The sequence below is a fragment of the Aedes albopictus genome, chromosome 1, assembly GCF_035046485.1.
Source record: "Aedes albopictus strain Foshan chromosome 1, AalbF5, whole genome shotgun sequence".
Lineage (NCBI taxonomy): Eukaryota > Metazoa > Arthropoda > Insecta > Diptera > Culicidae > Aedes > Aedes albopictus.
In genome coordinates this window covers 194,256,497-194,278,342 of record NC_085136.1, presented here as the reverse complement: position 1 = coordinate 194,278,342, position 21,846 = coordinate 194,256,497, and the positions used below count along the sequence as shown (strand labels likewise).

The 21,846-nt window shown below is 37.0% G+C and overlaps 1 protein-coding gene across 1 annotated transcript in view; it reads left to right on the top strand.

Moving 5' to 3' along the window:
* The first annotated feature begins 4,007 nt into the window (after nt 1-4,007).
* The window catches only part of LOC115263681 (sodium/hydrogen exchanger 9B2), a 107,563-nt gene continuing 89,724 nt past the window's right edge, over nt 4,008-21,846 (top strand). Inside the window, exon 1 of the mRNA XM_029866899.2 lies at nt 4,008-4,251. The gene's annotated coding sequence lies outside the window, so the exon portion shown is untranslated. The remainder of the gene's footprint in view (nt 4,252-21,846) is intronic.

The window sequence follows — 21,846 nt, the reverse complement described above, 5'->3', positions numbered from 1 at the left end:
TGGTAAAAAATGTTATTCCTTAGGCCAAATTCTATTATTTTTATTTTTCTTCATTCGAGTCGCGGACCGGATCCGGCCCGCGGGCCGTACGTTGGGCACCCCTGCTCTAAACAAACACAATGCTGAACGACGCACACAGGCGTAAATGGGCCAAATTCCTGGCCATAAGTCGAAAATTTTTTTCAGGGTTTTCCAGAGACTAATATTTTTTAAAGATTAATGAAGTAATTCTTCATCATATGGCAACCAATAAAATACTTTGGGATGCATATTTTTTTAAGAATAAATGCCGAAATTTGACGATTTTTTCTACTGTTTTTTGCATTTGCATCATAACTCATCGGAAGAACTTCAATTATCGAAACATTGACAATTTGAAAAAATAACTGAGTATGTAACACAGTTCTCCTGATAAGGGTGTATCATTTAAACAAAAAAACTTCACCTGGTTTCATTTATTTTGCTCTCTTACAGAAGAGTTTTCAAAATCATGTTTTTTTGTCAATTTTGAACCATTTTTAGCATTCAAAAAGTTTTCAGATTCTGCAGCATTCCGCAATCTGGATAAAATTACAATAAAATATAAGGCATATCCTTTGCAAATCGCAAGAGAACGGGTACCAGAAAGTACCAGACGAAAAAATAAATCATTTTGAAATTTACACCTTTTTGACTAGTTTTTAGTTACAATTTATGTTTAATTCTGATATAACAACTTCGTTTCGACTACTTTTTCAATGAACGGCCACTTATTCTCGGTAGATAGATCATAGCAGAATACAAATCTGGTCTTCTATCTCTTAACAAAATGTGTCAAATGGAATTAATTTAGTAAATTTGGGCAGAAATTTCCATACACCGATAAACGCCTAAATGTATGCAATACAGTAGTAATCTAATGTAGCTAGAACTGTTGTGTTCAAAATTTGTTATAAAAAATCAAAAACAACTCAAATAAAGAGCTCACTATTTGTAGCATGTAATCATATGTTGATGCACCGTTAAGAAAATATTTTCAGATAAATATTGTTTTTTATGGCTAAACTCATTGAGTTTTTCACTCAGTACTCCACGAACTTACTTTTATGTATAAAGCTGTGTTAAAATGCCATGTTTTAATAGGAAAATTCAAACTGATATATTCCACACGGCTTCTATCATCATGTCCAAACTCCTAAAATTTCAATCCATGATTAATTTTTGTGTTTTGATGTGGTTTCTAGGGCACTATAAAAGTTACCCCAAAATGAAAATATGATTTCCAAAATATCTAGAAAAACGTACAACATTTAAACTGAGTTTAAGGGACCGTTCAAAAATAACGGCCCATATTCCCAAAAATTGTGAAGATAGAATAATTGTTCAACAAGTTGCCCAATTATGACACTCCTTACAACTTCACTGAAGACATAAACACGTTATCTACACTCATAAAATAATTGAATTTCTCTCACACTTCTAGAAGAATTTCTATGAAACGGGGTGGCCCTTGTTTCCAAACAATATTTTTCATGGAAATATAATTATTTTTCAGTTCTCTGTTGTCAAATAAAAATGTTCGACGCTTCAAGCGATTTTTGGGGGTGAAAATAAACGTTGTCCTTGGAGAGGTTATAAGAAATCATTTCTAGTCTTTAAGTGGATTAATATGGCTATTTATAATCCAAAATGCTTCCTCAATATCTAAATTCACAATTTTATTGCTAGTACATACATAATACACCATAAAAACGTGTTAAAACTTTTTGGCCATGAATTGGACCCTGTTACTCCAGTGTGCGACGGGGGGTCTTTTACGATGATCGCTATTCCATGTTTGGGTGAGCTACTTTTAGCGTGAAGGGTAAAAGCACAATTTTGAAAAATTACCCACTTGCATGGTGTTGGTTTTCATATGAATGACAATAAAAGGAGCAAAGCTTTGCCACGTCATCAGAAACTTACGATGTTATTAGTGATTTTTTTTTCTAATGAGGTCTTTTAATTTCTTTTTGAAACAAAGTAATCGCCATTCAGTTTGAGCTCATCCTGATCAGTATAGAAAGGCTCCGATTTCAAGGATTAAACAAGCTTTTAAAGCACTACCGAATTTAATGTAGAAACGGTTATTTATGAGAAAAATTAAAAATTGAAGCTAGTTTGTGAGTTGGTGGAAACGATAAGAAATTGGCCTATAACTATCGTTTCGCAAAAATATTAATTTCGATATTCAAAGCGAATGAAAGACTATCACATCTGAAACAGGTAAGGAAACATTAATTGACTTCGTCACACAACTGTTAATCCTGTTTACTCCTTTTCATATTTAGAATGTATTATGACAATCTCTAGAGAAAACAAGAGTGCTATCAGTTTTTGAATAATTTTAATGGTAAACAGTAACCGACAGGCATTGAAAAATTATGTTCCTATCCATATCAAGAATTTTTCAAAAATGTTTATATCGCTGCAGCACATGATGTTGTATTTTATTACTTAAATAACTCAACGAGTCCATTCGCATTAAAGATACATATCTAAATTCAACTACCAATTGTATTTAAAACTCAAACGAACATTTCGAAACATCGAAATTTCGGCAACACGTGACGACACGAACCGTGTTAAGCTATAAAATTACCAAAATTCCTAAGGTACAATAGGGTACGAGTGCCATCATGGTTTTTGATTTTTTATTAAATATCGAAGCAATTACTTTCAAAATCGGTTTTCGTGCACATGTAGGATCAAGGTATCTTCTGAATTTTTTTGTGGTGGAAAAAGTTTTCCTTTTTTGCAGAAACCATTTTTTTGTGAAATTATATTCAAAAATGGTTTCTGCAAAAACGAAAAAGATTTTCCACCACGAAAAAAAAAAAATCAGGAGATACCTTGATCCATTTTCTACATGTGCACGAAAACCGATTTTGAAAATATTGCTTCGTTATGTTATAAAAAAATCAAAAACCAAAAAGTGAGGAAATGGATCCAGTTTCGCCTTAATCTCACGCTCCCATGTTCATCCTATTCGATAACAAGCGATTACGGCACCGATTGATTCCGTTCTTTTTGCTTTCATGCGTGCTCACTCCTAACAAAAAATACAAAAATAAGAAACAAAACAAACAGCGCTTCATTCCATTGTTTTCAGTAGGATAAAAATGGGAGCCACATGCTTAATAAGGGAACTAATACCCTGTATAAAAATTTGAAAAGCTTTGTGACATATTAATTTTGCACCATACGTGCATTCAAACAGTCCAACAACAAGCTTTCATATGCTGGATAACATAAAACACATATTCCATTCTTAAAATATTAATACATATTTTACTTTTTTCGAATGGTTCATTTTTCATTTGAAGCCCGACCAATGTGTCCCGTGTACCGGTATTTCAACCTTTCTCATATTATCCACCGACAAGTAAAATACTGTGCCTTGTGCACAACCCCTTCAGCGTTTTACTGGTTCTCTTCATCGCGCTAGTAAACAGCCAACTAGCAAATAGGGTAGTGGTTCCCTTATTAAGCATGTGGCTCTCATTTTCGTCCTACGAAAAACAAAGGAATGAAGCACTGTTTGTTTTGTTTCTTATTTTTGTATTTTTTGTAAGAAGTGAGCACGCATGAAAACAAAAAGAACGGAATCAATCCGTGCCGTAATCGCATGTTTTCGAATAGGATGAAATTGGGAGCGTGAGATTACTGATGGAACACCCTATTATCAAATAATCTTGTTTCACTTTGTATTTTTTACAACCTCAACAAGCTCATCCTTCAAATATGAACCATTTATGTAAATGTAGCCTTTAATTTTTGGTAGCATGGATGCAAAACTCGGGAAAAATAAAATAAATTTGCCAAAGCGCCTTCAAGTTGCATAGAGCTTACAAGTTGAACAACAACTTGTTTGCAACTTTTTTATTTCTACATCGTAGAACATTCAGGCGGCTCACTACGCAGAAGCGTTACCAACATTTTTTTTCCAACCTGGTGGTGAGTTGTAAAATCATTCATTGACATTGAGACTCCATGAGAGCAAAATTGTTATCGTGGTTTGTTTTGATCAGCCTCCTCCCTGCGCCCCTTTCCAGGAAACACTTCCGTTGTTTGCCCATCTGTTAAGCGGTTACCGTGGCGACCAGGAGCGCTTTTTAGTGATATCGTTAGTTCTGTGATTGTGTACGGTGGTGATAATTGGCGTAACCGGCTCGAGCGAGATAACCAGTTTAAACAACAAATGACGTGCCCGAATCGGTGAAGTCGGTGCTGGTAAGTTAGGGGTGTAAATTTTGTTTGCAAGTCTGTTATCATTTTCTATCCATATTACAACATGTTATGAAATCGAACAGACATTGAGGCTCTTGAATCGTCAGCTGATTCGAATTATTGGGATAACGTGTAAATGACTCTGATAAGCGTGACTGAATTGTTAATTGAGACTTATAAGCACAACTCTTCTTGTTGACTATAAATAAGAATTATCACCTTTTGCTCTTGGCTTTTCGAAGACACATATGCAGAGATAGAAACTAAGACACCAACATTCAGACCGTATGATGCGATGAAATGGTGCTGAAGGTTTATTGGTAGCGTCTATTTTCGTATCACAATGCCACCCACATTGAAGCGGCCGCAAATCATTCTTCTCGTCTAAATAGCAAAAGTGACAATCCTAGCTGATGCTGCTCTCCCAAACTAAGGGAAACGAATCACACGCCAAAGCCATTAATTTTGGTTTATAAGGCTGTAATCATTTTGCTCACGCTTCACGCTTGAATAATGGTGGGGTTTTCGTTCCAGAGACAAGTAAATGCTTTTGATGCCGCACATTTATTATTGTCGTCAGAAGGTGCAAATACTTCGAAATGAAAGTAGTATTAAAGAAGCTTGAATTGTTTTATTCTGAATGTTACACGTATTCACTAAAACTGGAGAACATTTACTGCAAAAAGATTTGGTAGTTACACAAAGATTGATGTTCATTTAGTCTGAAGACAACTATTGAGCCTAATGATCATGTGGCCTGATGACCTTTCTGCCTAATTCCATGTGACCTATCGGCCTTACACACTAAGATCAGCTCGGTATTTTCCCCATCTTTTTACTGAGTTCTCAACAGCAGATTTAACTCGGTACGCTCGGTTATTTATTTTGCGGATATTCTGTAAATGAGTTACCGAGCTCAGCTCACAAACTGTCAAAAGTTACTGAAGCACGGTAAATATCGTTACTGGTGAACGGTAAATACGATTACCGAGTGTACCGAAATAAATCTGCTGTTGAAAACTCAGTAAAAAGATGGAAAAAATACTGAACTCAGTGAAAAAATTACTGAGCTGGAACATATGAATCTTAGTGTGTAGGTCATATGGCCAATGACCATTCACCAATGTCCAATAGGCATGTAAGTTTTCTAACAAAATTACGTTAGAAAATTAATCCAAGGTGGATGGGCTTTGTGATCCGGTAGCTACCGCTTCTGATTCGTATGCAGAAGGTCCGTCCGGTGTCCCTCTAATTTGGTTTTATATTCCTATATGCTTTCTACCTGCTCTTAACATGCACATCTTATGAACATACATCGCTAGAATCAAAAACGTGTTGAACAAGCCGTTTTCCTACCTTCCAATTTGAGGTCCCATTGGTCGTGACAAATATTTGGCCAAACAAGCCCAACAAATGACCAACACAACGTGATACATAGCAACCTTGGATAAATGTCGGACTTCAATGGCACATATTTGGCATAGTGACAAACAGTCTAATGACACACAATATAATTAATCTATCATCGGTAACCCGAAAGGCGAAAACTGTGAAATATCTTTAAAGTAATCTTAATGTACACTTAAGGTCTATCACCAATTGCCTACCAAACAGCACCCATGCACCAACCTAGAGTTTTTTTTTTCTTGAATTCTGGTTGTTTATTCGAGAGACTTTCTAGATTTGTCCAGAAATTTCTCCCAAGACTCCATCCAGGGGGGTTTCCCTATTTGCTCCCAAAGTTCTTCCTTCTGGGACTTCTGAGAGCTTTCGAACAGTTTTTCAGGGATTTTTGCGATACTTTTGTACACTTCTTCCAGGGATTTTTCCCAAAGAATTTTCTGGGTTTACCATGCCAGATACCATGCCAATGTTTCTCGGAATTTCTTCTGCAGTTCCTCTCGTTAGTTTTCCAGTAGTTCTTCTCGCAGTTTATTGCGAGATTCACCAGGCCTTTCGAGGAATTCTATGGGGTTTCATGGGAGGGGTGGTATGGCGATGGTTTGGAGCGTATCAGGGCTAGTCTCAGGGAGTTTCAGGTGTGTTTTAGGTACCGTTTTACCCCGCTAATAGGACACCGACTGTTGTTGAATAACCGGGGTAAACTTTTAATTCGACAAACTGGTAACCCTACACCACCATGTTATTGTTTTGATTTCCGGAATTGTTATGAAACATAATTTCAACAGATATTGCGGATGAATAGCTCGTTCTTTCTACGCTTGTTGCCATCCTCAGTTCATTCCGGTTGGTCCCGAGTCGGTTTGCGTATCGAATAGCACCAACTCAGAACTTCCGGAATCAGTGGCTGCAAGAGGAGCTGCTGCGGGTGCGAGTATAAACACAATATAAAACTGTATTGCATTTACAATGTACATCACTGTGACATTTGAACACTTTTCATTTCGACGTGTGTCGAATAAGCGGGGTACGAATTAAAAAGTGTCGAATTAAAACGTGTCGAACCAGCGAGGTAAGACGGTATCGCGGATGATTTCAGAGGTAAATTCAGAAGGGACAGAGTTCCAGAAGCGTTCAAGATGAGATCTCAATGGTAATTCGAGGGTTTTCAGGGGTATTACAGGGATTCTCAATGTTTACCAGAGGAGTTTCAGGGGATCTCGGGTGCGTTTCAGTTGGGATCAGGAGGATTCAGGGGATTCTCAGGAGAAAGCAGTTGGGTTACAGGAAGGTTTCGGGGGTGTTACATGCAGGGATGCCACATGATTTTTTGAAAAATCTGTATCACTCTTTTCAAAAGTCTGTACCCCATACAAAGTTTGTGAGAAAAATCTGTATCCCATACAAAACAAAAAAAAATAGATGCTCAAAAATCTGTATAATACAGAAAAATCTGTATATATGGCATCCCTGTGAAGCGTCCCGTTACTTGGGGTTCTTCTATAAACTATTCTACACAAGGATGTGATATCTCTTTAAATTACAATGTCCGTGCTTCCGTCATTATCTATATTGGTTTAACCGTTGATTTTTTTACACCACTACTTAACTACTTAATTCATTTTTACACTTCACAATGCACTTTTGACTTTAGATTACTTTCACCTCAACAACTGACCCCTGTCTCACAGACTGGACCAAACTCAACTCCCGACTAAGGACTGAACCTTAACAACTACTGTCTTTTCTGAACTGAACTCTAACAACTACTGCCTTTTCTGAACTGACCCGAACTGAACTTTTACTCTTACGTTGAAAAACTGAACCGAACTGAACTGTTACGTTGAAACTGAACTTTTCTGAACCGAACAACGGTCTCGCAGACTGCCTTTGAACTCCCCGATTGAAGCCAAAGCCTCAGTATTTATAGCCTAAATTTCCTAGCAATACCCGAAGAAGTCACGAAAATTCCTAACGTTGCCCAACCCATCTTGGGCGTGTCCAAAAACCAAAAAAAAATGTAAATATTAAAACGTCCCAAAACCTTCTACCTATCCTACTTGTCCACATCGTGTTTTACATCTTTCTCTTCTTGAAAAATTTCTTCTCTCTTGGGCGTATCCCAAGCCTAGCCGTGTCTTGGGCGTATCCCAAGCCCTACCAAAAAATCCTAGTTCTGATTGAAAAACCTAATTTCCTAACCACGCCAGACTTGGGCGTGTTCCCAAAAAACCCTTCTAAGAATCTTTACCCAAAGGCCTACATCGTCTAGCCCCGCCTCACTTGGGCGTCTTCAATGCTTGGGCGTGTCACATCGTCATCTTCACCATCATCCTCATCGTCATCATCGTCATCTTCATCATCATCATCATCATCATCATCATCGGAATTTGGTACCAAATTCTTCAAAACAAAGCACCCGCTTTGTTATTGAAGTGTACCTTACTTGGGCACAGTGACCCCTAGCCGGGCTCGGCCGCGGATGTTCGTTGAAATTATACCCCACATTCTTTTACTCGAAGTCAAAACAAAATCGAGTACAAAACAATTCCGGCGCCCTTATGCCGCCAATACGGTTTCGATTTTCAACATTCCTTTTACGGTTCACCGGGGTTCAAAAAATCGAAGTGAAAACAATCACGGCTACCCGAAACCATTCTCGGTAGATACAGTGCCTCGATTTCAAAACCAAAACAATCTAGGCTACCTGAAACCGCGCCTTGATTTCAAAACAAAAACAATTTAGGCTACCTAAAGCCATATGCGGCCAATACGGCGCCTTGATTTTCGCAACATTCCAGCGAGATCGATAGAATATCCGTTCCATGGCATTCCTATCGACGGCCCACCGAGTGTAATCAGAGCTGCACCAAACCAACCGGACCCAACATGTGCGATCATGAAAAACAAAACAAACGCATCGCTGCGCGGTCGCTGCCCCGCGAAACCAGAACACCGTACGGATGTTGTTTTGGTCAACGTCCAGTACGAAATTTTAGATCAAAAACAAAACCTTTACAGGTTTACAATTGAGCCTTGGAATCGGTCACCGCCAATCAAACCCAGCGACCATTGACCCACCAAGCATATTGTGGATTTACCGGCTCGACTCACGTGTTTGAACACGATCGCACCTGGCCATTACCGGGTGCGATTTTCATGCTTCCAATGTGCCACGCGTGAAGTAGGTAGAACCTACCTAGATCGTAGCTGTAGTTGAAAAATTGAAATAAAAACACACCCAAGCAGCTGCTCTAACGGGAGTGTGGGGGAAAATGCATCTTTTTCTTCCACAGTTGAATTGACTTAGAATATCGGAAGGCGTGGGAATATTTAGGTCTATGCATGCCCTCCCACTTAGCGGAGTTTGAACGTGTATAAAATCACGTTCAAATGTAAGTATGTGGGTAAAATGTATCCCCCAAAACAAATACTCAGTATTTAAATGATGATGCTAACGATGATTGTTAATATATAAACTGAAATTGCAATACTAATCTTCATCTTCGCTCTAAATGTCTTAAAATGTTTTACATTACAATCTTTTTTTTTAACTTCCAAACAAATTGTAAATTTATAGTGTAACTTCCTTACATTCTTCCTCAAGAGATTGACTTCATTGGTACTCGCTGCTGCTCCTCTTGATTCGTCGTAGGGGTTGCTCGTCTGCCTTTGATATGTGCCTCTTTTTGTTAAATGCCCAGATCAATTGGTTAGTTTCAGGTCTCAGATGAATGGTATCGTTGCTTCTCTGTTGTACTGGTTTGTCTTGAAGATGATGTAGTTGATTCTGTTGATGTCGTCTCCTATGGTGACGTGACCATGAAGTTTTGGTATCCAGATGTTACCTCGGTTGAATCGTATTTCCCTGCTGGTAATTTCCGCGCTGTCGTTTGCAGACAGAAGAACTAGTTTTACTGTTGCTTTCTGTTGTTTCTCGAAAAAGTGTCATAAGTTGCCTTCCGAACTGGATTGTTTATCATTGTCGTTTACGGTGTTGTGGTTGATTACTTATCGCCCGCCTTCTGAATTTTGTTGGTATTGGATCAATATCAATAGTGATGCGAATATTATTGTCCTTGACCTGGTGCAAATTGTGGAACTGTTGCATACTCTTTAAAGAGTTTGTAATTAGTTGACTTAAATTCCAAAGCTTTTGTTGATGTCGAAATGTTGCATTCCTGGTTATGTTTACTGTTAATTGTTGTTGTTGTTGTTGTTGTTGTATGAAGCACTGAGTAAGTGCTTTTCCAATGGTGAATGTAATGCGATTGGTGAACACTACATTATGTCGGTTAATTTGGAAAACTATGAAGACGTCCTCCTCTCATCATATGTCTGTATGAATTGTTGTTGTTGTTGTTGTTGTTGTTGTTGTTGTTGTTGTTGTTGTTGTTGTTCCCGATGCTCTGCATTGTTTTGGTTCATATTAGCAGATTCGCAGATGTACAATAATATTTGTCTCGATGTGCCACCCGAGTTGACCTTGAATCGTCTCCGGTGATAAAATTATATTCGCTGAATTCTCTCCTCCGCCATACCAGCACCTTTGACCTTCAACTTTCCATCCGATCTGTTATTTCTCGTCATCGTACCAATTGGCTGTGGTACGTTTTCATAGAGGTACCGTTGAACTGCTCCTCTGGTTGCTCTCGCCGGATGTTGCCTTCTCGTCTTGTCCTCCCGCGTCATCTCTCGAGGAAGCTATCCCGAGCAGAGGAGAATATCAAAATAATAACAACTGAATCACCAAACCTGTTTTTATATCTTGGTTTGTTATTATTAACTTATTGAGGCATAACTTTCCCATCATAAGTTTTGTTGGGATTCTGATTTTGTTATGATCCTACAATTGCTATATTTTCTTTAAATATCATTTTAATAAGATGTTTTGTTGTAGAACAAGCTCTGTTATTATTGTATTATGGAGAGTGCACCATTATTTGATCATCAATAGCACAACAATAAAGTTTTGCAATCACAACTACACCATGCGAGATTTACAGCAAAAGAAATGAAAAAGTTAACATTTGCTGATTTACATACAAAAAGTCATGTTTGGAGTCTTTTTTATTTCTATTTAGTTCGATCCATTTTAGTGGAAAAAATGTAGAATTTCTGTTGGTTCTATTTTGGAAATAAAAAAGTGAACAACCATGATCCACCATAACTTATAAACAAAATTAATTTAGAAATTATCTCAAGTTCGTTTGGGCCAGGAAGATTGAAAGCGTGCAATTCTCTTTGAATGACTAGCTTATGAGTTATTGTGGGCTATGGTCTTAAGTATTCATGGCTGTTTATCACTTTTATTTTCAAAATTGAACCAACAAAAATTCATCTTTTTCCTCTCAAACTTAGGGATTACATACCCACCTTGCGAGGATAAAAAAAATCTTTGTTAAATATGATTCTGATATAATAACTCATTTTGCATCCATATTGTTAACAATAACTTTTCAATTTCAAAATTTGTTTTTGAAACATTGTATAAATTCACTGTTATTAAGTTGTTATGAAACTAACAAAAGCTGTTATTTAACTGGTCTTCCAGGAACATTTTTTGTTATGATTTTTGTTATTTTGCCGCTTATGACAGACAAGTTTATAACATGGTATGTTATATAAATAACATGAAAATAACTCTTTGCGTTACTCAGGTATTTTGTCAAAACAACACATTTTATTATGCTGTTGGTATTCCCTTCTGCTCGGGATGTTTAGATTTTGTCAAAATAATTTATTCAAACATGGCATTAAATTCCATCGAAAAAGATCGTTTATAACATCGTTGTTTTCTTTTGTTTCTTGCTCAGTATACTCATTTAATTACAATTTTTTTTTTCAATGTTTCATAGGACCACGAAATTAACCCATTTGATGATGACTCTTGTAATAGATTTTTATTGCATTTATAATATTGTGAGGTAGATCCTCTGGAATTTTACTGAGATGCAACTACCGAATAATTCAATTGCAAACTTCAGATTTTGAATAAAAGTTGGGGCTGGCTTAAGTTGAAGAAATTATAATTTGTGTTTTTTTTTTCATTGTTGTTGTTTACCTGTGTGGAAAAAATGTCATTATTGCTTTCCCTTAACGCATCTCCTGTCTACGCCTTCCTGTTCCGTGGGTAAGGCTTGCGGTTGAGATTTTGCTACAAAATCACTCCTCCTTTCCCCCTTTTGAAGGCTTTGCTACGGTTGGTTGATGTGGGATCTACTTCTGTAATAAAATATCATATATTATGGTTATTCTAAAAAAAACTAAAACGAGATGATATAAAAAGAAAAAATATATATAATTATTAAAAGATTGTATTGTATTTGTACCTTAATTCAAGTATTTTCATACACTTTTCGCCATTACTCTTTTAACTGTCTCGTTTGTATAATATTTCCCTTATACTCCATATTGTTTCTCTTTGTTAATTTGCCATTTTTTTAATTCGCGTTCTTGTCACAAGTCCTTTTGTTTCATTTTCACACATTTACCTTTTCTTAACCGTCGTAGGATACCTATTCGTCTTATGCTAAGGTTTTGATGGATGTCCATTCAAAATTGTTGTGCATTGTGACGCCAATTCTTCGTACGTTGGTCATGCCTAAGGTCGTGTAAATTCGTTCAGTAAAATGTCATTTAGTTTCAGTTTAATTATCTTTTCTTTGAGTTTCTCATTTTCAATTGTTACTTTTTCTGTGTTTTTTTGTCCTGTTATAGGTCTTCCATTATATTCATCATATTTCATATTATTCCATCTTTATTATTTCTGCATTATTTGCCCTTTTTCATACTTTATTGTTTTGTAACTTTATTTCCCCAATGACATTTTCACTCTCATGTCTCAAAAATATTGCTTTATCATTCCCGATATGTCAACTTATTCACCTGATTTCCATGTTTTATTCCATTTGTCTTGTTTGCATAAACAGTGCATAATTTCTTCATCATTGACATATTTTTGTATCCCTAGTAATTTTCAATTTATCTTTTCCTATTATGATTCCCCATCCCAATTTACCCTTTCTTTCAGCTCTTCGGTACATTCAAGTCGTTTTTGCGTTAAATCAAAATTTCTGTTGGTCCAATAAGGCATCTGGTAATCACCACGATAAATTTCTTGTTGTCCTAGATATCTATAATTGTTAAAATCTTTTTCGTAAACTATTTCGCTCTGGTTGAATCTACTTTTATCGTAATGGAAGTTGTGATCAATACATTGTGGATTACTGAATTTCTGTTTTTCATTTTGTTGCCTGTAAAATTCTGCAGTGTGGGAATCCCTAAATCTCTGCTCGATGCGTTCTTGTTGTTCCACATCGATGCATTCTTCTTGTAGGTAATCTACCAAATCTTCCAATGAGTCTTCTTTTTTTCGTTTTTGCAAAAAATTTCAAATTTATATCTTTCAATCGCGCTAGAAAATGTATTCTTAAATGTCTTTGAGCGTATGACTCAATTGTAGGATCTTTAATATAATCTTTTTCGAATTCATCAATATTCCTCTTAAGTTGAAGAACGCGATCTTTGTAGTTTTTAAAACTTTCATACTTGCCTTGTTCAAGGGTCTCTATTTTATTAAACAGTTCTTCCAATTGTAAACTAATTCCGAATTCTTTTTGTAGATTATCTTTCACTTTATCCCAAGTATTTGCAAGAATGTTTTTAAATTTTAACGCTGCTGGGCCTTTAAGTTTAGACAGTGCAATTTGGATGAGTACGGTTTCTGCATTTTTCCTTTCACTAGCATCAGTTATCCGTTTTATGGGTTTCAAAAAACAATTTATTTGATATATGAAACCATCCAATTGTGCGTGTGAATTACCATAAAATTCTGGAATACACTGTATAGCAAAATTTATTGGAAATTCAAACCTAGCGTTGTTCGCTCCACTATTGTTGCCTATTTCATCCATTGTATTCGTGGTCATTTTTATGTTGATATTTTTACTGATTTTTTTTTATTTCAAATTAACACGACCTAAATGTCGCCGGTCTGCTGCATAGTTACAGAATTATTATTTTTTTTTAACTTTTAATTGATTCCATTCCATTGTAATGCTAGTTTACAGCTGAAAATCATGTTTAGTGTAAAATTATGCCCTAAGATTGAAAGCATAAGGAAAGAAAAATACAGTAGAGCTGAAAATATTTTCGACATACCGTACAAAGCTGGCGTTTTTTAATCAACATTGCTACAACTGATAAAGATTTTTTTTTGAAAGAAAAATACAAATCTTGTTTTATTTATTGAATATTTTGCTACAATTCAAGGAGATTGTTCCCAACACTCATCAATATCTAATCTGACGAGAAAAAAAAATAATCAGATATCCAAAACATATTACATTCAGCTTCCTATTATTGCAAAAAAGATATTTAAATTTGGTGAATTGTAACTTGAGATATTTGAATTTGAATAAATTCTTTAAAAAAACTTGGTTGCGATTGTGTCGTATAATAAAAAAAAACTGTTCTTCTTAGTTTTCTTATTTTAAACACGGTCTCAAAATCAGCACGTAATTATGCATCAATAATTTTAATCGTTAACAGAAGTCCGCGACTTTCCTTTGATTTTGTTAACTAATGTTATTTGTTCGTATTTTTCATCCACTTGTTCTTCTTGAAATCATTATTCTTGTTATATTTTTCCATTATTTATTGAAAATCACTGATTCCCTTTTTTTATAAATTTTTGAATAACGTCTTTATTTTTCCCACAACAGTATTTCAATCAAAATATTTTTGTTTATATCGTAAACATTTTTCATTATTTCAAACCAACTCACAAAAAATTTAAACCATCTCAAAACACTTAATCATTTAAAAAGATAATACTCACGATACCATCAAATAATGCAGGCTGAATGATGTCCATTGGTCCAGACACTCGGTCCATACACAGGTTGTTGCGTTGCCATTTCCAATTCGGTGCTACGTTGTATTCCACTATCACTTGCGCTGCCACGAATTTCATCTTTTCCATCCAGTCTGTAACATTGTTTTCTTCTCAATTGTTCAAAACTGTTCAATGTTTATGGTTTGCACTGATTCTGACACTGATTTTTTTTTTTTCTTCAAACCCAGCGACCATTGACCCACCAAGCATATTGTGGATTTACCGGCTCGATCGCACCTGGCCATTACCGGGTGCGATTTTCATGCTTCCAATGTGCCACGCGTGAAGTAGGTAGAACCTACCTAGATCGTAGCTGTAGTTGAAAAATTGAAATAAAAACACACCCAAGCAGCTGCTCTAACGGGAGTGTGGGGGAAAATGCATCTTTTTCTTCCACAGTTGAATTGACTTAGAATATCGGAAGGCGTGGGAATATTTAGGTCTATGCACCTGTATACAAGGGGAATTTTATGGGATTTTGAGGAGTTCCGGAGTGCCTCAAGGGCATATCAGGGTATCCCAGAGGACTCAGGGGGATTTCAGGAGTCTCAGGGACGTTTAAGGGATTTCGGGAGACTACTGGAGTCAACTGGAACTGGTTATTATGCTTGGTTGCAAAAAATTCATATCTAGAGAGGTATTACAGTATACAATAATTAGGTGAAGCGAAAGTTTTTTTTTTGCTGAAAATTTTCGACTGAAAATTATATGTTTGGAGGATTTGGCTTACTCAGTCTAGGGAATCCAAACGATCATATTGACCCCTCCGGTTCAAAGGGTTAAAAAGCATCTCGGAAAAATATTTTGTTTATTGTTATTGCTGCAGTTGCTGCCTAGATCATAAAAATGGAAATAAATGAATTTCGAATTTCGAAATTCAAATTGGCAGACAATTAAACATTCCATAATAAATACCAAATTTCCCATAAATAATTCGAGAAGCCCCAGTGAAGAAACAGGGGTGTAAGCAGTAACAAATAACAAAAGTTCCATAAACAAATAAAAAAATGCATAAATAAATCAAAAGATTCCATAAATAATTGATTTTTGAGCAATTAAAAATGTCAAAAATGCAAAGAAGAAATTAACTGTTGCAATAAAAAAGTCAATTTTCCCACGAAATAACTTCGAATTTTCCATAAATAAATCCGATTTTTTCATATTAAATAAAAAAAAATGACAATAAAAAATATCGAAAAGGCAATAAAAAATTCAAAAAATGCAATAAAAATGACGAAATTACCCACGAAAAACAAATGCAGGAAAGTATGAGACAATTAAATGCTGAATCGCACTTATATGACTGAAACGACTGAAAAGCTTGCGTAACTATGATTGCAATTCACCGACCAACTGCTTGCTGTCCGAACTCGCTATCGCGCGTCGGACCTAAAAAAGGGATAACATCTATGTTTGCATTACACCAGGCAAACTCTTGGATCTGTGGTTTGTCTAGAACTGAATCGATGTAGTTGACATTTATCGATAATTTAGTTTTTTTTTTCATTGCACTTTTTGAATTATTTATTGCTTTTTCGATAGATATGTTTTTATTGTGAATTTTCTAATTTATTATGGAAAAACCGAATTTATTTATGGAAAATTCGAAGTTTTTTCGCGGGAAAATTGGCTTTTTTTTATTGCAACAGTTGATTTATTCATTGCATTTTTGACGATTTTAATTGCTCAAAAATCAATTATTTATGGAAACTTTTGATTTATTTATGCATTTTTTTATTTGTTTATGGGAAATTTGTTATTTATTACTGCTTACACCCATGTTTCTTCTTTGGGACTTTGGAATTATTGATGAAGAATGATCACTTCCTTATGAGTCGCTTATATTTTAGCCAACAGTTGTGTGACATTTTTTTTTGTTCGGGTGAGCCACTGCGACCAGTATTTAGATCTTTTGTGGCATTACCCGTATCCTTAGTATTTAGTGCATGTCGTACTACTCCATTGTCATTGAGAGGCAATGAAGCATCGATTTCTATACAGTTCCTGTTTTGTTATCCCAGAGGTGTAAGAAATCGATTGCGATGAAAAGGTCCCGTTATCATAGAGATTTAAATCTCAGTGAAAGAGCGCCCCTAATCAAACACAATCCATTCGCATTCTGAGAAAAACAAAACGGTGGTACTGATATTTATCCATGCATCGGAACTCTAGCCCCATCCATGTCTTGCTTCTAGTTTAGTCCCAGGATAACAAAGAAAATCCCGGGACTTTAGGCTAGTTGCAAAACTCTGTCAAATTAGAGAATGTGTTCTGCAATAAGAATGCACGTGAGTCCTTGAATTACCAGAACTTAACAGTCCTTGATAGGTTAGTACGTATCTGTAAAGCATGTTTGTTTTCCTAACACCAAGTGTAGTCTCGGGTGGGCAAAGTCCGATTCTTCAACTATCAGCATGGCAGAATAAATGCAATTTTAGAAACTGTCACCAGTAACAAGGACTTTGTACCATGAATCCTTATTACCAAAACACATTACCCCAACTTGACAAACCGGATGTCACTAGGGTTCGGTTTGGTAGATCTTGAACCGTAACGCAACACATAAAGGCGATCTACCTACGTTACGGGCTCCGTTAAAGATCGAACATATTTTAAACCCCCTCAACCATTCATCCATCACACCTTGGATTGGGGTTCCCTGTTTAGTGGACTTTTACCCCCGGAACAGGTGGTCCGTAGTGTTATTCTTAGCCAATTGAGACAACCGCTACCGACACTACACAGCTATCTAGACTGATCGGGAAAAGTAGTTAACATTGATAGTTAACTTCATATGGACTCGAACCGCAATAATCATCAAACAAAAAACAAATAATACACAACATTGAAAAAACCGGTAATGTATGGTTTATGTATTCAAAATCTTGTTTTTTTTGGGGCCCACATTATAGGGTTTGCCCCGGGCCCCCCAAAGCCTAAATCCGGCACTGGTTGGCTGTCAGCCAACTGGTCCTTCGAGAAGTTTCCGACGTTGGCATTGGGCCAATAGCCTTGTTTCAATTTATGCACATTTTCAATATTCCAGTGGATTTTGAGAAAAATTCATGGGAAAACCGGGCAATAACTCCAAGTTTTGATTACATATATACCAAAAGGGACACGCAAAAGGGAATTCTCAGGACGATCACAGTGAAAAATCTTGAAAAGCTTGGAAATAATCAAAGAAATCGGGGTAAGAACCTAAGTAACATTAATATATTTTATATTAAGTACTCCTTCTTAGATGAGTTCCGAATAAACTCCAAAAAAACCGCAGTGGAGCTTCAAGAGAAACCCCGCGAGATTCTTTAAGAAATGCAGAAGGATTTCCTGAACTAATTCCGTCAGAAATCGTATGAGCGATTCGGTGAAAATATCCGGAAGAAATTATAGGATGGACTCTACGGAAAACCTAATAAAAGCTCCTGAAAAAATCTGGAGGGCGGAAATTCCTAGAATAATTGTGACAAGAAGCAAACCATGTACATTAGTGAAATGATGTTCAGTTCTATGCCACCAGGAGACAAAGGTGGACAAGTGGCTCCATAGCTTGGAGGAATAGAAGCACCCCTCAGGTGGATTAAGAGTCTTGGGTTCGATCCCCACAAGAACACGTGGACTTCTTTTTACAATTAAATTCTCAATAAGTTAATCAAACGCGTGTTTCTGTTGTAAACATGGATGTCAAAGAATTTTCAACATTTTAATTTCCGCTTGGCTTGGTTAGCCAAAGTAAAATCCACAAATTACTGAAAGCGGCCATGCAAACTTAAGCTTAGTTCGTTTTATTATTTTCCCAAAGACTCAACTACCAAGTATTGCTCTTTCTGACATATCTTCTTCTTATTCTTCTTGGCGTAATATCCTCACTGGGACATTTTCTCTCAGCTTATTGTTCTATGAGCATTTAGCAACTGAGAGGTTTCTCTGCCCATAACTATTTTGCATGCATGGCAGACACGAAAATACTCTCAAGGAAATTTTCATTCCAAAAGTTCCTGGCCCGGCCGGGAATCGAACCCATTACCCTCAGCATGGTCAAGTTGAATTGCCACGCTTTATAGCTGTGGCTATATTGGCCTTTTTGGACATATAAGGTTTTCATATTCCTACCCAAGTTCTCACCCCACCAAAACTAATCCCAGCAATGAGTTTTATTGGAAATTTCGTCAAAGATACTTTCAAAATACCTAGAACGGAATTTAATAAATGCTTGATAAATGACACAATGTTTTCGCTTCTACCTATCACCCGCATATTACATTTTTCTAAAATTAGGACTCAAACCGGACTGGTATGCCTATTCTACACAAAATTTAGATCGTCCTTTCTGTAATTTCGGTTGCCAAACCGTACTGATCACAAATGACCTAGCCGCGTTCTGATTGATGGCCACATAAACGTTTTCTCGGTCAATTTGCTCCCCAGATGCTGTGAGTATTCCCCCATTTAGTAGGACCCGCGCGCTATCAGCATTGTGTATCGCGCGACGCTAATGAACCGGGGCAGTCCATTTTAATCTAGAGTGTCATAACTCCTTGCTTCATGGCCGACCACCATGGAAAAAGGGACCAAACATAATCAGAATCGTTTTACGACTGATGGCAACGTAATGAATGAACTTTTTAATTGGGCTCGTTAGACAACGGGTATCCTGGTCATGCCGGACTGGCTGTGTCGTTGTATTTGCTGGTGTTAGGAATAGAGTTTACCTTTTCTTATCACTAATGGTTTAATCTTTAATAAGTTTCTTTTGGTCTTGCCCCGTTTGCTTCACGAAATCAAGACAACAGTGTGTATTGTAGTATGTCTTGATTGTAAACTATTCTCAATGTACTTAGTTTAATTACACTGCTCGACAAAATGTTACAAAATTTGGTGTTATGGGATGAGAAAAAAAGAACAGGGGTTTGGGACCCTAGAAGTGTCATAATGAAAGAATTTTTGAAAAATATTGAACCGGGCCTTCACAGTTTAAATCCGAAGTTTATTTGGAGAACTTGGGGTGTTCAATAAATTGATATGTGCATTAGAACGTGCCGTGCATATTTCTAGGCGTTTTCGGTATTTGGGTTAGTTTCGTTATTATCTAACGCCTAAATATATGCACAGCGCGTTCTAATGCACATATCAATTGAACACCCCAAGTTCTCCATACAAACTTCGGTTTGAAACTGTGAAGGCCCGGTTCAATATTTTTCAAAAATTTTTTCACTATAACACTTCTAGGGTCCCAAACCCCGGTTTTTTTTTCTCATCCCATAACAAAATTTAGTGTTGAGCGGTGTTATCTCCAATTATTTGATTAACTTTCTACCACATTATTTTTTCTGTATTTGTATTTTTTTTGTTATGAAGTTGACAATTTCAATTCAACAAACAGAGAGTACATATATAAAAACAGTCTCACTGTCCTTCTTTTTCTTGTCGTAACCCAACTTAGACAAAGCCTGCCTCTCAGCTTCCGTTCTATAAGCAGATCCACAGTTATTAACAGCAAGCAAACCAAAATCAAACCCACTGATAGAGGAAGTTTTGTCTGATTTCAACATCAGTGTAATTATGTATTCAATATGTTACAAAATATGGCCTAAATCACATCTTCAGTCACACTAATTAATTGAATAGCAATCCGATAAATAAACGAGGACTTTAGCCAGCACGCGTTTACATGGCATGCTCTTTTCTTCTGGTTAGGATGCTAATCCTCAAAGATAATTAATACGTTTGAATTACACTTTCCATTAGTCATCTTTCCAGTAAAAAGTATCCAGGACCCGAATGATAACCAGATCATTTTATTGCTCACATTTCCACCAGCATGTGCCTTTCTCTCTTTCTCTCACTCAACCAACATTTCCATGAGGCAGGAATATTTCAATTTAATTGAAAACCAATCTGGTTTGAAATTTTAATAACTTCCCTTCGATTTGGTACTGATGCCGGCGCATTCACCACAAATGCTCCACGCTTCGGGTTTTCTGGTTGCTAACTTTCTACACAGAGGAAACCACAGCTGGATTCCTCTGCCGTCGAGTGGCGGAAACGGAAAACACATTTCAAACCCCGGAGCGTTTATTAAGGAAGACACACACAATCGTCTAATCGTATGAAACACTTGGACGTATCTTGGGAACGAAATTGACTGTGGGCACTTGCAATCATGAATAGGAGAAATGCACCTTTTGGAAGATTCAAACGGTGAGTGGCCGTTTGGGAATCGGTATCGATTCGATAATTTTCCTGCATTTCGAAAACGTACGACACCCTGCAGCAATGGGGAATAGTTTGTAGACTAATAGAAAAGTGTATCTGACTGGGAAGAATTCTTCGATACACTTTAAACTAAACGAGACTGATATACGTTGAAAGTATACGCTTAAGCTGAAAACTGTGATATCTTGTTGCCTTGAGGATTGCTTTATAAGCTAAACTATAAGACTGAATTCTCAAGCCCGCCACCAACAATTGTCGTCGACATTTTTCCCCCGATACGGACCGTCTATTGCCACACTTCTGTCTTCTAAGCAACTTCTCTTACGAAACGGAAATTGAACGACTCATCTCTTGATTGACGGATGGCACTTCTCCGACATTATCGACGTCAGTACCTATCAATGTTAGTGCCATACATCGATTCTGACTACTATCGTGTATGGTAAAAATGTGCCAAAAACTCTCCATGATCAACAACGTATGGTACCGACGGCCGCCTCGGTATAATCTATAGCGACTGAAGAAGCCGAATGTCGCAACCGCATACACGCAGAATCTCGAGACAGCGTTGTCGAACAAGTACGAGCTCAATGAAGCCTCTCTAGATGATTGCTGGTGTACGATAAAAGTAGTCATAAACAACGCAGCTGAGACCAACGCTGCGAAGGCGGACATGCTGCAGCATGGGACACGATAGAACGTGGAGCATTATAAAAGAACGCGGAAGTCCGGGAGAAAAAGCGCTGCCTGGATGAAGTGGAATGTGAACAAATGGAACTGCAGTGCCGTTCGCAAGCCGAAATGTGCAGGGATGAAGAGATCATCTTGACTGACGGAAGTGATGTGATCGAATGGTGGAAGCAGCACTACGACGAACGCCTGAATGGTGCGGAGAGCTACAACTAGGAGAAATGACTACGTCAGTACAGCAGGGAGCAAAAACAAAGCAACATCGATGTTGAGGGAAGTAACCGAAGCTATCCAGTTGCTCATGAACAATAAGTCAACTGATAAGGATGGTATCGCAGCTGAACTCATCAAGATGGGCCCAGAAAAGTTGACCATCTGTCTGCACCGGCTGA